General features: G+C 35.6%; 1 long non-coding RNA gene across 1 annotated transcript; it reads left to right on the top strand.

Annotated features, from left to right (window-relative positions):
* The first annotated feature begins 1833 nt into the window (after positions 1 to 1833).
* Positions 1834 to 2550, top strand: LOC136818842 (uncharacterized). The gene is made up of 3 exons (XR_010848366.1): positions 1834 to 1912; positions 2100 to 2207; positions 2483 to 2550. It is a non-coding gene; the product is annotated as an uncharacterized lncRNA (long non-coding RNA).
* Positions 2551 to 14083: the final 11533 nt, after the last annotated feature.

Genomic DNA, 14083 nt, shown 5'->3' with positions numbered 1-14083 from the left:
GCAGAACAACAACGCTCCGCAGAACAACATTGCTCCTCTGAACTTCATTCCGCAGAACAACAACGCTGTAGGGATTCACGGAGTGGGGAAAATAAATTGGATAAGCGGTCACAAGTGTTTGTAACATGTGTGATGTATGATATGTTCAAACTGAAAATTGAAATTGAAAAAATACTAAATATTAATCACAAGGAAAAAGCTTAAGTCTAAAGTAAAAACTAAAGTATAAGCCTTTTTGAATGTATAAATTTGAATATTGATTGATGAATTGATTGAATAGTATTAGTTGAAAATAAAGTAAGCTATTCGTAGCCTAATCTTAATGCCTTATGATGCAAAAGCATCAAGAAAGAAAAAAAACAAAATGGCCGACAAAAACAAAATGGCTGAAAAAACTTACCAGCTTGCCTGAAGTGTGAGGCTTGAATAATCCAGGCAGTGGTGTGATAAAAATTTAATATACTGAACTCATATTGATGAGAGAAAAGTTTATAAGTTATGTGACTAAGTCTTGTTTGAAGTTGGACTTAGAAAAATTTGATGTTCACTCCACGAAATCTCTTGTTGAACTGATGTGAAAATGAAAGTCCTCGCTTAAAAAGCAAATTCTAGAAAATGTGTAATTTACAGAATGATAAATTCTAGGTCATAGGTCAAAGTTGATAAATGATAAAAATGTATAAATTACTGACCAAAACCAAAAATTGGAAAAATGCATATTTGAATAAATTAACATAAATAAACAAATTAGAATCCAAAATGATGAACACTGAGAACTGAAAAACCGAGAAAAATGAGAAACACAGAGAAAACCTGAACAAAATGTGAGGGAATGCCAAAAATGATGAGCAAAACACTGAACTGAAAAGGCTTGGCCGTTACAAACGCTTCACAGAACAACAATGCTCCGCAGAACAACAACGCTCCGCAGAACAATAACTCTCCTCTGAACTTCATTCTGCAGAACAACAACGCTCCGCAGAACAACAACGCTCCACAGAACAACACCGCTCCTCTGAACTTCATTCCGCAGAACAACAACGCTTCGCAGAACAACAACGCTCCGCAGAATAACAACGCTCAGCAGAACAACAACGCTCCGCAGAACAACAACGCTCCTCTGAACTTCATTCCACAGAACAATAACGCTCCTCTGAACTTCATTCCGCAGAACAATAACGCTCCTCTGAACTTCATTCCGCAGAACAACAACGCTCCACAGAACAACGTTGCTCCTCTGAACTTCATCCCGCAGCAGCAGATCGCTCCTCTGAACTTCATTCCACACATTCCGCAGCAGATTGCTCCTGTTGCTGTTGCTCAACACGCTCCTCTTTGAGCAAACCACCGGGGACGTGGAAGGGGACGGGGACGGGGACGTGGACGTGGACGTGGAAGGGGTCAGGGCCGTAGAGAGCCCATGCTCGAACTGCTGAGGCTTCAAATAGAAATACTTAATCGATTTTTGTAATTTTTTTTTCATGTATTTCTTGGTTTTTTGTGAATGTTTTAAAAAAAAATGTTTTTATGTATTTCTTTTGTTACTAAAATTTTTCTCTCAACTCAAATTCTCCCTTCTTCAGGGGGTTTTCTAGGGTCACTGAAAATTGTTATACTTTTCTTGCATAGATCAACATTATTTTTTATAATTAGCATCGTTGGTATTAAACTTAATGGATTGGCGGTTTTCGGACAACACATCTAAAACTTGTTTACTTTGTTCCTTTGCTGAATATAGGTCGATTTTCTCACTTTTCTATTCTCTCTAGTCGCAAAGATTTGTTGATTTGATAAGTTTCTGTTTGTAATATTCCTATTTCTTTTTTCAGAGGAAAAAGTTTATAACAATAATAAATTGAAATACGTTGGTTATCTTGGTTTGAATTCGAATAGTAAAATATGGCGTTTACTGGTAAGTAGCTTTTTTATCTAAACTGGATCAATCTGCATCACCGTTGATGAATGTCTGACAATATTAAAGACGTAATTGCTTTCGAAGTCCCAAAGTAACCCAGATTCACGTTTTTTAATTTCACAAGTATGCATACGTCTGCCTCTGAACAAACTGTTCTATATTTACTTCCGTACCTCTTTTATAGCTTATCCTATAAATCGCAAGTGATTTGCCTCCTATCACGGCACGTGAAACAATAGCATTGGCATTATAATGGCATTATTAAAATCGTGGTGTTTTCGTTTCGAAATAGGTAAGATGAATCTGTATGAATGAAACGAGGAGGTAAATCACTTCCAAAAAGTGTACGAGATTGAACATTTTTTGTGATTTTGGAAAATTTTGGAAAGTTTAGATTTTTTTGGATTTTATTTTGGAAAAGCGTACAATATTCTTTTTAGTGATTTACCCCTCGAAACGAAAAATAAAATTGCAAGTAATGGAAGAACTTTTAAGACTTATGTTGGCTAAGATACATTTGGAGGCTTTGCTGATTTTGAGTTTATTATTCAATTGCTTTCATTACAGAATTGTTTTGCAACATTGGTTTACACCTCTGGTATCATACTCGATTGTCAAGATGTATTCAATCATTCAATTTGATTTCATAATTGGAAAGATAAATTTCAAGAGAAATCCTTCACATCTATTTACTTTCTTGCAATAAAATACCACTTTCTTATCCTCCCGCCCAATGAAGTGAATCTCAACATCTACAACAAATGAATCTCTAACCTTTCTCAGGCAAGAAAAAGTGAAGCCTTAAATTGTGCGCTCTACCTTCGGGGGAAAAAATGTCGGAGTTTTTTTTCGTCGGGAAAAAATTTCGTCACTTTCACCCGACTAAACCGTTTAAAAGATTTGGTTTCCTTCACTAGCTCGAAAATGGATCTTGTAATTCGACGTTTAAAGTGCTAATTTCGGTAAATAAAGGTCTCAAAATATCAGATTCAAATTTTGGTAGCGATGATTCCGTCCGTCATTCTGAAAACGATACAAATTATTTAGGGCTATTCACTTTCCTTCCTTGCTCAATTCACATCGGGATGGGTATTCTTCAGATTCCAAAATAAATTGTTAGGGGGGGTTGAATATTTTACATCCTTACACTCTCAAGTTGAAATGTACAGTTACTCTCGGGTACCTAATAGCCGGGGGGTTGGAAAAAATCTCAAAACTTAATAAGCGGGGGGGGGGGGTTGGAATAAAAATGTCCTGGGTGGAAAATTTTTGAAAAGGAGGCTAAATCAGCAGAATTGGGATAAAAAAGGGAAATTTCAAAAACATTTTCCCAAAAATTAATAAGCGGGGGGGGGGAGATGGAATAAGAATGTCCTGGGTGGAAAATTTTCGAAAAATTAATTAGCGGGGGGGGGCGGCTATTAGGTACCCGAGAGTAGACCCAAAATCAGATTTTTATATCTAAATAAAGGACTTTTGAAAGCGCAGATTATATTTTTGTGAATTAATATACCAAGGTTGCTAACGAATCTTGCTCTGGCTGGATTGGAAAAATCGAAAAATAAATAATTAAAAAAATATCAGATTCAAATTTTATTTTGATTGCGGTATAAAATTTCGGGTAAATGTTTTGGTAGGGGATAAAAAAAGTACAAGTTTTGAGGAAAAATTTCGTCACCCCCTCAAATTTTTCGTCGCTTTGCCCAGAAATGTAGTGAAAATTTCCAATGTAAATTAAATCCCCGCCAAATTTTTCGAAATTGATCTATCGTCAAATCTTATTTTGGTCAATTGCCAAATTAAATCCACGCCGAAATTTATCCATTTAAGGTACTTCATTGAGCAGAGAGTTTTACTGGTTTGTAATTTTTTTTTTTTTTTGCTCTGGCAGGCTCAATTTTCTGTCATTCCCACTTGCGTGCAAGGTAAATTTTAAGTATTTTAGACTCAGATAAGAATAGTCCCTTATGCTTAGCAAAATTGATTTTTTGAGCCTCGAATATGCTTATGTAATGGTGCAATTTACACATTATGCATGTCTTTTTGTAATTTGAGAAATAAAGGTTTTGAAATTTTGTAATTTTACTAAATTGAAAAACGAATTTGAAATAAATTTTGGTCGGCTAATTAAACCTCGACATTTTTTCCCTGATAAAGGTTTTTTTTGGTCAAAGAAGTATCCAGAAATTAGTGAAAGTGACCATTCAAATTGAAATATTTTTATATTTTCTTCATATTGTTGCTTTCAAATGAGTGTAAGAAAAAGTAGCTCTGGTCAACGCCTTTGAGAAAAAAGAAACATTTTATTTCAATTTAGGAGAATATTTTTGCATTTCTATTGTTGCAATTTGTTGCTTTCAAATTAGTGTGAGTTGGAAAATTTCGAGGAGGGTGCTTCCTAATCCGAGTGAATGTCCCTCTCCTCACACCGAACTTGTTTAACAAGTTTTACAATTTGTACTTCTCGGGTCATAAGGAGTTTGTATTTTCGCGATAAAGAATAAGGGTAGTGGTTTATAAATAATCAAAATTCAAATATCTTTATATATCAGGTCATTCTATCCAAAGCACGTTTCAGCTTGTGTTGTACGTTCTGAAAAAAGAAAAAAAATCTACATTTATTCGAATGCCTACTATACAAAAAGAACGCGAAGAAAAATCAAATCGCGTCATACCACCTAAGGGGAAAGCAGCGTTTTTCTATTTAGTAAGTTAAGCCCTGATTTTGTTTTCATGTCGGAAATTCTGTTCAAGTGAGATTTCGGCTTGTTATCATTACCTCGCCAAACATCTGTGCCCTCTCCCTCTCCCTCTCCCTGTTATGGTTCGGTTATAGTTTCTTTAAGCTATTTAAAAGCTTTTTGAGACCTCATACCTAAAAAATACCTTGTCGGTAAAAAAAATAATACAGGATCCATGTTGTTTGGAGCATCTGTTAAACACTTTGATAAACATAGTTGAGCTTTTAAAGTCTTTGAAAAAGAATCGATTTTTTAGCAGAGTTCATACAAAAACAATTAATTTATAATTTTACAACTTTATAGTCGAGGTCATAAGTAAAAATCCCGCCAATTAGAATATTCATTTATTTTGCCACGGGGAGATAGCTTGAAAAATGTCGGAACTTCCCGCCAGCGGTTTTCGTGATGGTGTGAAAGGCGTTTTTGAAAAAGTACGTAATTTCGTGGTTTAAGAATCTTGAAGGTTTTAAATCTTGACATAAGAGTTTCCGTTTCATATCAGACACATATTTCATATCAGAACATGTCTGGCCTATTGTTATATTATGCTGATATAAACGAAATAATGTTTTTCAAATCTATTCTTCTTTCTGACCAATCTTGCTCCACGTCCGTGTCAATCCAATGTGAAAAAGCTTATGAATTAAAATAGACGAGTAAGCAAACGATATCACTCTTGTGCGTGATTGCGTGATCGGAATAACCAGCGTGATCAACGTGATCGTGATCGAAAGGCAATTTAAGTTCAATTTAAGTCGTGATAACGTGATTTGGAATTTCTTTGGCGTGATTGCGTGATTTGCAAAGGTGACTGGGGGGGGGGGGGGCTCATAAAATGACGTTCTAAATTTAAAATTTGAAACAGATTACTCGAAGGGCACGAACATTTCTGCTTGTCATTATTTTGCATCTTTACTTTGTAATTTCTTACCTCTTACTTTATCGGATTATACATTTCGCGAAAGTTTTTAACTCAGAAACCTTGAGAATTTCAGCCTGTATATTAATCATCAAGCACGTATTTCTATTGTATTGTATATACACATCGCTATAATTATGTATAAGTTTTTTTACTTTGATAGACATCACATCGTTTAGGAAAGTCAATACATATATAATTTTTACTTCTCGTCATCATAATTATCGAAATTATGCGTTTTCATATAAGTCAGCAAGCAACGCAGGAGGAGAGTACCACCTCTCAAGGGAATATCGACTTTGACTAACATTTTGCTTGAAACACTATTATCGCATCAATGATATCAAACCAGATCAAACATTTCGTATTGCAGTAAGGTGAGCGACGAGATGACAAATGTAAACCTGTAAGAGAGAAAATATATGAGGGTAAGCTATGTTGACGGATTTTCTTAATATAAAAAAAATGAAATGATATGAGGTCCTGACTACCTTAGCTTTTGACCTACCTTTCTTTGGTGGAGCTTTGAAATCATGCCTTCTCTATCAAGATCAGCGTAAAAGTTTGTGCTGCAATTTTCTGCACCTATTTGCCCTGCTGTTATTTGTAACATATCAGTGATTCTCGAATTGAGAGTGACATGGTTTGCAGTGATTGCAAGGTCGTATGTTCTGTCTCCATCCACTTCGCACGCCCAACAATAATACATTCCTCCTTTCTGATGGCCGCAATCAAGCTGACAAGCAGGGGCGTCTCCTATAAGATAATAGTTGATTTAAAGCTATCTTGAGAGCCTTTCTGTTTGCTGTAATTTGCATTATCTTAACCCTTTCCGCACGCATGATTTCACGGCTATATGACGGCTTCACTAAAATTGCAATAGAAAGTGATTGATAAAAGATATCACGATAAGTGATAGCTCATTTTTTTCACATGTAATAAGGGTTTTGAACTACCAAAAAAAAATTGAAATATGGCTGACACCTGGTCACGTGACTGAAAAATCGGTAGATTTTTTCGGAATAGCAAATTTTTTGACTTGGAATAAAGAAATAGAGTAAAAGACATTTGCTTTACGCCTTGAACTTTGAATATGATTTAGAGAATTGAATTACTGACCGGGTAAAACAATTTCATGTCATAAGCTTTCCAAAAAGTTGAGTAAAGTGATTTTTTGTCCAAAATTTTGAGCAATTTTTCCCTTACAGATTTAGCCTGCGTAAATTTACAGCAAACATTGAAAATTTATAATTCTAGTTGTAAACAAGATATCGAAAAGCGGTTTTTTGCAGGTTACGGGAAATTTATCTCAAAATCATTATTCAAAACCATGTTATTGTATTTTGGCACGAATACGGTTAAAATCTTTTACAAAGCTATTGGCCACCCTGTGGCCCGTCCATCATATAAGAACACGATTCATGGGCCACCCGGTGACCCATGCGCCATGCGTTCGGAAAGGGTTAAAAACAGCTATAATTTTTATCGTCGCTTACATTTGAAAAATCGCACTTGGTCATTTATTGGAACTTTGTTTATCTGGATTGGAGATGCTTCACATTTTTTAATGTCATCCAATGGAATTTCGCTGTACAGCAATTGGTTCTTATCTGCCGTGTAGCGCGCCAACATGTACGTCTCTGGTCACCCCACTGTTTCTTGGACATCGACCTTAAATCCTATGATTATGAAATAAAAATTTCACAAACGAGACCATACGACGATTTTATAAGGCATGTTTATCGTACAGTGTTAATTTTTTGGACCTACCTCCGGGTACCCCGGTGGAGGTTCTATAAATTAACCCATGTCCGTTCGTTCGTCCGTCCGTCCGTCTGTTACCAGCTTTTCTCAGGATTGGCTCATTAGTTTTTTCTGATTATTTGCACAATGATGCAAAATGGCAATGCCCAGAACGTGACGGAGCCCGATTTTTTAGAAAAATTTTATTTGGTCAAATTTGGGCCAAAAACTACCCTAAAAATAGGGTTTTTTGGACTTTGTGCAAAATTCTGTCATTACTTTTTTCTGATTTTTTGTACAAAGATGGAGGGCAAGATTCTCTAAAGAATGGCTGAAGTGGTTTTTCCCGGAAAATTCTTATTCGCCTTAAAAAACGGATTTTCGTATTTTGGGGAAATTCCCTTTAACCAAATAAGAAAATATAGCTTTTCTCAAAGTTGACTCATTATTTTTTTCTGATTTTTTGCACAATGATGCAAAATGGCAATGCCTAAAATGTGACGCAGCCCGATTTAAAAAAATATATATATTTGGGCAAATTTGGGCCAAAAACTGCCTAAAAATAGGGTTTTTTGGACTTTGTGTAAAATCCTGTCATTACTTTTTTCTGATTTTTTGTACAAAGATGGAGGGCAAGATTCTCTAAAGAATGGCTGAAGTGGTTTTTCCTGGAAAATTCTTATTCGCCTTAAAAGACGGGATTTTTTGTATTTTGGGGTGGGGATTCCCTTTAACCAAATAAGAAAATATAGCTTTTCTCAATGTTGACTCATTATTTTTTTCTGATTTTTTGCACAATGATGCAAAATGGCAATGCCCAAAATGTGACGGAGCCAGATTTTTAAGGAAAATTTTTTTGGGCAAATTTGGGCCAAAAACAGCTTAAAAGGTTTTTTGGGTCTGAATGGTTTAATTGATTTTCGTATTTGGGGAAATTCCTTTTTACCATTTTACATTATTCAACACACAAGCTTTATTTTTCCATTCTGAATTTTTGTACAATTATTGTCACTTTTTTCTTATTTTCATCTGATGTTAATCATTAGGTAGGTCCATTCAGCATGTTGCTTGTTGTTTCTTTGATTACCTCCCCCAAAAAGTCTAGTATCACATGTTATTACCTGTCCTCTGGAAAAATTCCTCATCCGTCAAGAAAATGGCTTGGTCGTACAGCGTGTTGAGTGTTACGGGAAAGTGAGATGCGCTCAAGACAGATGACGAGTCGTGCCAACATACAAGTGTTCTGGTCCTCTGGTACTTCTTTAAACGCAAGGCCTCGTTCTTGGGTCGTAATTTTCAAGGAGCCTATCAAATTCATCACTTAACTCCTGCTCGCCAATCGTTTCATAATATTCATCGGATTTAATCCTGAGGAAATCTTCGCTAAGCGTTCCGACTTGAAAAAGGAGGAATTCCTACTTTGTAAGCAGTAGGGCCCATTCCCCAGTGGGGGAGGGCTCATATCATCATATAACATCATGCTTTAAAGAATACCATATGTATATAAAAAATAATGCACTCTGATGCAATTCAAATAAAAACACTTGTAAAGACGAATATCATTTAAAAAAAAAAGTTATAGTTATGAGACAGTTGCGAGTAAAATATTTTCATATTGTACGAGAAACTGTCCGATAACTAGCTTATCAGCGACCCAAAAAAATTACAAACTTTCCCACTCATTATGAAAATGTGACATGGTCCAGCTTATGGATAACATTTACTTTCTTTCCCTTTTTTATAATCCTTTAAAGTCAAAGTGGAGGAAGGGTTTTTTTCTTCTTCTGAGGTGTTGCATTCTATTGTTTGGAAAGAAAAATATTTGCTTTCGTCATTCCAATTTTCGAAAAATAAAAACAATTGAGAGAGAGAAGAATTCGAGGTCAATGTTGCATTTTCCCTTGCTAACAAAATAATTTTCAAAAAATACATGTGTCAAAAAACACAATAAGTCATTTCTACTTTGGACACGATGCGAACGGTAGTGCTCTCAATAAAGAAAATAGTCAACTGGAAAAGCTCACTCCTGAGACGAATTCGAAGAATAAATCACATATCGTTTCCTTTTGGGTGGTGGGCCTTCAATCGGCTGTTGAGGAGGAGGACATTGATTATACAAATTAACTGTACAATTGTTGAAATTAAATGCTGATCTACAGTAGGTGGGGAAAGGACTTTGCGATCAATCAGGTTGAAAGTTCGTCGATGGATTCGGTTATCACTCACCAGCCAGTGTATTAGCAAAGTAACTGCTTTGGACTGTTAGTTATTATTGATGGATCTAAACTGGGAGGAACGTTATCAATTGCATGAGACATTTGTTGTTGCTGAGCTTCATCGTCACTATCATAGGCATCGAGCCCTTTTTCAGAATTGTGAACGGTGACAGCAATAATTTCGGGCTTTGAGTAACCATTGCTTTTCAAAGTTTTTACCACATTTTTACGAACAGAATGATTCATTAGTTTATTTGGCTTTTTCGATGGACTAGCAACACTTTTATCTTTGAAAGGAGAGTTTTCGACCATCCGTTTCATCAAATTTTCATCCAACTTTTATACTAAACATTTGTTGCTGGTTGGTGGATGGTAGCAAGGTACAATGGACCAAATGATCGTAGATTCAGAGGACATTTCGACGAAAACAAGCGGAAGAAATTTATAGGGTATTTTGCGGTATTTGAGGCAAATATTTTCGGAATGGAAGCAGTACACCTCATGCAGTCCACTCTGTCTGGTTTTGGTAATGCCCTCTAAAAGGTAACACTCGTTATCTTTGGCACCCTTTTTGAAAAAGAAATCTTCCACCTTCATTGAATGGTGCTCTTGACGCCAACGGAGTCCAAAATTTTGAAAAAGAAATCTTCCACCTTCATTGAATGGAGTCAGAAATTTTGAGAAAACTCACCAAATCGTGTTTACTAAAGACATTGGGATTTTTGCACCAAACTGATCAGAAGTCCACAAAATGTCCTTTTCTGTTCTGGTCAGGCTATCCGCTTTATTCGGTCGTTTTCCCATACTTTTTCTCTAAGAATCCTGGCCTTCCCCATCTTGATGTAGAAAACTCTTATCTCGAACGATTGAGAATTTGTATTCATTTGTTTCTCTTTAATTAAAATTGATCAATACCAGAAAGCATGTTGACAGGACAGCTTGGTTCACATTATTTACCGTTTTGCTTACGTATTTCGGCATAGAATATTTGAAGAAGAGAATCCAATTCTGATGATAGGAAGAGTTCGATTTCAAGTGTTGCATTTCGTTGTTCTGCCCAGGCGTGATATGTTCGTATCCATTGTTTTGTGGCCCTGGCTGTGTTTTCATTCTTGGATTTTTGTATCAAATTTTCACCAGTCCTTTAAGCGCTGATATGAAAATAGGTTTTAAATGAATGCGGGTTCCTTCCATGAATCTAGGTTCTCAGGACAACATCGATGGAGTTTCTTTTCAGGGGTTGAAACAAAAAAGTTATCGCTATTGTTGTTTCTTTGTTGAAACGTTCCAACTTATCTCATTATATTTAAACACCATTAAAAAGGAATTTTAGGAATCATATATAAGTGAGTAATAACAATAAGAAAATAATGAAAAATATTACAACCTTTGACTCGTGCATAAAGAGCATGTAGATATTGAGTGACAAGAAGCTTATAAACTTTTATCTTCTCGTGTTTTTTCTTTTGTGTTGATATTCTCTATCTCGATCACGAAAGATTATTCATTATTGCTGCTATTTACACGTTTTTTATATAAGAACATAAGGCTTTGATGGCCAAAAAAGGGCCACAATATTAAGAACAGTTTAAAACATTTTAAAGCATAGGTTAAAAACGAGTCTGCTAAATTGCGTGGGTTGCGTGGGTGCGTGGGTCAAAAACTTTGCATGGGTCAAATTTTTTGCGTGGGTCAAAAATTTTGCGTGGGTCAAATTTTTTGCGTGGGTCATTATTTTTAAAGTGGGTCATCAACTTTTGTGTGGGTCACTATTTTTTGGTGATTTTTTAGCTCACTCGATTTTTTTACCAAATTAAAACTTTCGAGTTAGCTAACTCGTTTTTTTTGTCAAATTAAAATTGTCAAAAATGTGTTGTGTATCTACGAAAACTAAACAAAAGCACACTGTTTTTTTGTAATGCGTTGTGGTTTATTTTGCACAGCTGCACTTATTTACTATAATATTATACAGAATCAACACACACCCGTCTAATTTTTGTAGACACACTTTAGGATCACACTTTTGAATTTTAGCGTGCTATATCTCAGGATTCCAGTGTCATGGAAATAAACACTATAACTTAAGGTAAAAAAATTAGATATGACCGTTCATTGCTTCTTTCCTTTCTATTGAATTTTTTCAATATATGTACTTAAATCAAATTACAAGTGGGGTGGACGAAATAATTGACAACGATTAAATTGTTTAGTAATCGGTTAAAGTTGAAATTAAACTTTAGGGTAAAAGGTTTAGTGGCAGATCAAAAATCGAAATACCGAAACCATATTTGGCCCAATGTTTCTTTAAAAAATAATTGATTGAAGTCTCGAGTTTCCTAAAAGAGTTTAATAAGGAGGGTTGTGTGTACACATTTTTTTATTTCATAAGCAACTCCAATTTTGGGCTCATGGCTGGAGTTATTTTATCAAGATTGCAGCCTAAAAGTTGCTTATGGATTTTGAACCAAAAATACTTAGCTCGTATAGCAACTATTTAAACTTCCCTCAGCAGCCCATCGGTTGTATATAACTTATAAAAGAATGTGCGATTTAATTTGGTAAATGACATAGGAAAATCACCAAGCTTTTCTTTTTGAAAAAATTATTTCGGATACCTTTTTTCGACGCGATGTTGATTTCCCAAGGCGTTGGTCGTAAATCTTTTTTCAAAACCATGCTTTCGTATTGCGTCCATCACCAAACATTCGTTGAATTTTGGTACACGGTTTTTCTTGAACCAGTCAAAAAAACCAGAGCTCTTCCCAGATCGGTTTTAAGCTTTCCAGTTTTGCAGAAAGATCGTCTTAGTCACTAGCATCAGCAAGGCCCTCTCGGAGAACAACATCTTGTTGACTCCCATATATGTCTGCCATTATCCTGTCTCGATTTTCCAACGTCTTGCATTTTAATCGAAGCTGTTCAGCATCATTGTCTTGGAAATGTTTTGTACACCATAAGCTTTCAGATGCCCGAAAGATATCTTTGAAACCTAAAGGAATAGTAGCATTAGCGAAAATTGCTTTTCCTAGTAAAATATATATCCTGTTGCCCCTTTCGGTCTGACGCAGATAGAAAAATATATGGCCCATTCTTTTTAAAGAGACAAAAGCTATGGAAAAAATAACTTATCATGCCTTGAATTATAACTTCTACAGTCAACGTGTTTTCAAACCATCATATTATGGATCATGCTGCACAGTATGAATCTTGATGTTCGGGGCTAAAACTACATACTTTAATGGAATACATTTTCGTGGGATTAAATTTCGCGGTTTAGCCCATCCGCGGAATTTGAGTATTTCGCTGGGTTTTATTTTTGCGGTTGACGAGATTTCAAATCTTTCGCGTGGACTTATTTTCGCGTTTCCCCGAATTAATTATTTCTGAATAGTAACGAACGAAGTTTTAAAATAGTTCTTGTACTAAAAACCAATTTAATCATTGAAAAGTGTCAATCGTTCACTAAATATTTGAGACAAAGGAGAGTTACCGGTGTAATTTTGAACACCACAATTGATTTTTAAGCGTCTTAAACTACAGTTGGAAAGTAGAGTTTTAACATGAGACTTAAGACTTAGGACCTTAGGATCTCAGGATTTAAAAGCTCAAAATTGTTCGAATGAGGCTTGGAATATAGCCTAGAAGCCACCAAACCCCTCTAAAATCGAAATATTCAATGGAAGAAAGTGGAAATGCTAAAATAGCAATTCTCGCCCGAACTTTAAATTCTGAGAAACGTTAAAGTACACTAAAATCTCAATATATTTCGAGGGAGATTGTAGTTAGGCGAGAAGAAGTTAAAATTTCATTCATAGAATAACTTAATAGCGGATCAGAAGATTTTTATAAATTTACGCAGAGAAAAATTCACTTTGTAATGTGATAAAATGAAAAGAAATCGTGCTTTTTATATTGTATTTCCTAATCGATTCTCTCCTAGATGTAAATCCACTCTACTAGTGAAATCGGTTGCTGTTTTGGTCAGTTTACTAAAAACCGTTGAAATTTGGCCTGCTTCTTTTTGTCAAAAGTGGACAGATTTTATTAATGATGAAATAATTTAGTTCGAAAAAATTCTCAGAATTCGTGAAATTCTGCAGTGTGATTTTTTTTAAAGATGTTTATATATATTATCGCTTATACCAGGGCTTCAATGGTGGCATCTGAGATCAGCATTAGCTTAGACAAGGTCCCGTGGGTGTACAGTGTGATGGTTTTTTCAAAGAGCTTCATACATATTATCGCTTATACCAGGGCTGAGATCAGCATTAGCTTAGACAAGGTCCCGTGGGTGTACAGTGTGATGGTTTTTTCAAAGAGCTTCATACATATTATCGCTTATACCAGGGCTTCAATGGTGGCATCTGAGATCAGCATTAGCTTAGACAAGGTCCCGTGGGTGTACAGTGTGGTGGTTTTTTCAAAGAGGTCTATACATATTATCGCTTATACCAGGGCTTCAATGGTGGCATCTGAGATCAGCATTAGCTTTGGCAAGGTCCCGTTGGTGTACAATGTGCTGGTTTTTTCACGGTGTGAAGTACTGAAA

The sequence above is a fragment of the Clytia hemisphaerica genome, unplaced genomic scaffold, assembly GCF_902728285.1.
Source record: "Clytia hemisphaerica strain Z4C2 unplaced genomic scaffold, Clytia hemisphaerica genome assembly, whole genome shotgun sequence".
In the NCBI taxonomy this organism is placed as follows: domain Eukaryota; kingdom Metazoa; phylum Cnidaria; class Hydrozoa; order Leptothecata; family Clytiidae; genus Clytia; species Clytia hemisphaerica.
Note: the sequence above shows the minus strand (reverse complement) of the source record. Positions and strands in the feature narration are given on the sequence as shown.